This window comes from Otolemur garnettii, unplaced genomic scaffold (genome assembly GCF_000181295.1).
Source record: "Otolemur garnettii isolate 467f Iridium unplaced genomic scaffold, OtoGar3 scaffold00024, whole genome shotgun sequence".
Taxonomy (NCBI): domain Eukaryota; kingdom Metazoa; phylum Chordata; class Mammalia; order Primates; family Galagidae; genus Otolemur; species Otolemur garnettii.
This window is the reverse complement of record NW_003852419.1, coordinates 18,331,495-18,335,586: the sequence shown is the minus strand read 5'-3', so window position 1 is coordinate 18,335,586 and position 4,092 is coordinate 18,331,495. Positions and strand designations below refer to the sequence as shown.

General features: G+C 40.5%; 1 non-coding gene across 1 annotated transcript; it reads left to right on the top strand.

Moving 5' to 3' along the window:
* On the top strand, window positions 1-133 carry LOC111724624. The gene has a single exon (XR_002772889.1).
* Window positions 134-4,092: the final 3,959 nt, after the last annotated feature.

Genomic DNA, 4,092 nt, shown 5'->3' with positions numbered 1-4,092 from the left:
GGCCTCTCTCTCTCCTGGGGCTGTGGAGGGTCCAGTTTCTCCTCAGCCAAGGATGGAGGCCAACATCAGCCCCTGAGGACCATTGTCAGGACTGCCATGAGAGGGCAGCCTTGTTTTCCTGCCTCAAACATTTGGAGGAAAAAAAAAAAGGGAAGAGATAAAGAAGGAAATTGTTGAGGGCAGCACCTGTGGCTAAGTGAGTAGGGTGCTGGCCCCATATACAGAGGGTGGTGGGTTCAAGCCTGGCCCCAGCCAAATTGCAACAAAAAATAGCCAGGCATGTAGCAGGCACCTGTAGTCCTAGCTACTCCAGAGGCTGAGGCAAGAGAATTGCCTAAGCCCAAGAGCTAGAGGTTGCTGTGAGCTGTGACGTCACAGCACTCTACTGAGGGCGATAAAGTAAGACTCTATCTGTACAAAAAAAAAAAAAGAAGAAGAAGAAGGAAATTGTTAAATTCCTCAAACATGACAACAACAATGAGGCTACAAGTTACCAAAACCTGTGGGATACTGTAAAATACTTTATTTATTTATTTTGAGACAGCACCTAAAGCTGTCACCTGGGTAGAGTGCTGTGGCATCACAGCTCACAGCAACCTTAAACTCCTGGGCATAAGCGATTCTCTTGCCTCAGCCTGCCAAGTAGCTGGGTCTACGGGCACCCACCACAACACCCAGCTATTTTTTGGTTCTTGTTTCCATTGTTGTTTGGTAGGCCTGGGCTGGATTCAAACCCACCAGCTCTGGTGTATGTAACTGGTGCCTTAGCCGCTTAAGCTATGGGCGCCAAACCTAAAAGAGTCGTAAGAGGGAAATTTATCACATTAGATGCCTACATCCAAAAAACAGAAAGAGCACATCAATAAAGTAATGAATCATCTTAACGAAACAGAAAGAGGGGAAGACATAATCTTCCTAAGAGTGTGGGAAGGTGCACTGAAATGTCTTTTGTGGTTCTTAGAAGTCACAAAGGGATTGAACTTCATTTTGGCCACTGCCTCTTTGGCAATAGCCACAAAAAAGGAAGAGAGGTACACACTGCTTTCAGCTGCAAATCATTCTTCTTTGCTGGCCCCACCTTGCTTTGCTTGGGTTGTTCAGCCCCTTTTGCTTGGGTCTTCACAAGTTCTTCCTAACAGTCTCCCTGCTAGTCTCATTCCCCTCCAGCCCATCCTCCATCACCTTCAGCTTCATTCTCAGTGACTCCCCACATCCACTCCCTTCCCCATGAATGTGGGCCAGGCTTAGTGACTTGCTTCTAACCAACAGAACCTGGTAAAAGTGATACTAGGCCACTTCCAACAATAGGTCATGAAAAGATTACAGATTCACCTTGTTCTTTCTATCTGTGTCACTGTGGTTGACCTGGGACCTCTGCCACCAGTCTGTGAGGAAGCTCAGGTCAAATGGACAGGCAGTGTGTAAGTATTCTGGTCCCAGTGCCTGAGCTGGCAGCCAGCAGTGACTGCCCCACATGTGACGATACAAGCCCCCAAAATCTTCCCAAATTATAAGGCAAAAACAAGCTAGTTTGAATTCCTGGCCATATAAACCATAAGAGATAATTTCTAATTATCTAAGTCATTAAACTATGAAGTAATTGATAACACAAAAATAAATAACGCATATACATATGTCTGTGTATGCGTATGTATGGAACACCTATTTCCTACCTCTAACCGTTGAGATAGTCTGGAAACAATGATAACCCCAGAGCAGTCAGCACACCTAGTGCACAGATCTTGATTACTGAATGACATTCTTCACTAAAACAATGACTGGTTCCAGGGCTGGGGCAGAGAAAGAACAGAACATCATCTTGTTTAGGAAAGTAAGGAAGTGCTCAAGAAATAATAGAGGTATATCTAAGGAACAAAGGACCTAAGCTAAAGGAGCCACCATTAAACATATTTAGAACATTTGAGCAATCACTATAAAAGGATTATAACCCACTGGGTAAAACAAAATCTAGGGCTCTATACTGATACATTAAATGAATGAATGAATAAAGAGAAGGGAAAGCCTACCTCTTCATAGAACAGCAACTAATATTGTTTACTAATAAGCAAAAATTACTTATTAACTTTAGAGTGGAGAAATATGACAGATGGACACCATTTTAGCTAAGTGATAAAAATTTAAATTACTAGTCATTCCACAGGGGGAGGGGGTTCATTAAACTCTCTCCTAACAATGTCGGGGTATGTGGGACACCTCCTGTGTGAAGGACTCAACTACAATTTGGACTTTACCTTACAAATGCAGACAATGTAACCTAATTGTGTGTATCCTCATATTAATATGAAATAAAGAAATAGCTATGGAATAAACTAACAGCATATGCCTCCTGATAGGATGTACTGAGAGCACAGGATCATTTCTGGAATATTCTGCCAAGACACATGACCTGCATTTACTCATAAAGAAATAGGCAAACCCAACAAAGAGGAACATTCTACAGAACAACTGACCTGTGATCTTCAAATGTGTCAAGGACAGAAAAGTCAAAGGAAGATGGAGGAACTGGTCCAAACTCAAGGAGATTACAGAGACGTGGCAACTAAATGGAAAGTGTCCTGAATTGGATCCTCAACCTATAAAGAATATAATTAGGACAGTGGCAAATTTTGAATGGGAATCACAGATTAGATCACAATAGTGAATCAATGTTAATTGATGGTTGACCTGAAATTATCTGGATCTGGAAGAATGTCTAAGATTTTCAGAAATGTGCACTAAAAGTACTAAGAGTAAATGGTATACAGTGTTTGCATCTGACTTTCAAATTCTCAAAAAATATGAATAGGTAAATAAGGAAAGAGAAAATGAAGACAAATGTGAGAAAACTGAGGAATATGAGTGAAGGCACACAGGGGTTCTTTGTACTATTCTTGGAAGTTTTCTGTAAATATGAAGTTATTTCAACATAAACATTTTTTTTTTTAAATTAGCCTTCCCAGTTTATTGGTGTTTTTACTTTATGTTATTTTTTGCTAAACAAAAGTTTTTTTAAAATCGTCTAATTTGGGGCAGTGCCTGTGGCTCAAGGAGTAGGGTGTGGGCCCCATATACCGGGGGTGGTGGGTTCAAGCCTGGCCCCAGCCAAAACTGAAAAAAAAAAATTGTCCAATTTGTCAAACTTTTCCTTTTGGGCTTTGGGCAATGCTTCCTGGGGTAGTCATTTCAAGAAAGTCCCCAGGTTGCTACTTTCCACTGATCTAATCCTAGAGGGAATTTTTCATGGATTCCCCTCTTTGCTCCCTGAGAGTGTATAATTAATGTTACTTAAACATATGTAGACACATAGAGCTGAGTATTAACTCTTTATTCTTGGTGCTTTCATTCAACTCCAAAACAAAAACAAACTTACAAACCAAATATAAATAAAAGCACAGAAGCAATCAAATCCAAATGAACATTTAGTGCCCATGCCATTCTGCTGACTATACTGTTGTTCACATTGCAGTCCTGATGTTCTTGGCTATCTGGTCGCCCATTGTGCCTGTACTGCTGCAGGTACTGATGACCAATTTCCCCTCCATTTTCCTCTGTTGGAATTTCTACAAAACCTTGGTTAATACAGTCATCAGGAAATTGGCCTCCATTTTAACACAGATGGACCATTTTTGGTATTAATTCGTCTTTTATTCTTGTCTCGTCAGCTTGTAACAAAGCAATGTAGTTCCAAAAACACAAATGGAGATAGGAGCAGTGGAACCATGAAATCACATTAAATGCACAGCTATAAATGGTTATCTAGATAAGTTTGAACTTTCTTAAATTTTTAACTATTTGTGGTAGCATTATTCACAACTAAAAGGTGGAAGCAACCCAAATGTCCATCAGTGGAGGAAAGGATCAACTAAGTGTGATATATACATATCAATGGGATATTATTCAGGCTTTAAAAGGAAGGGAAATTCGAACATATGGATAACCCTTGAGGACATAGTTCTAAGTGAAACAAGCCACTTGCAAAAATCCATATGATTCCACTTCTGTGAGAGATCTAAAGTAGTCAAATTCATAAAGACAAAGTATGGTTGCCAGGGACTGAGGTAGGAGGGATGCAAGATGAAAAGGGTTCTGTGG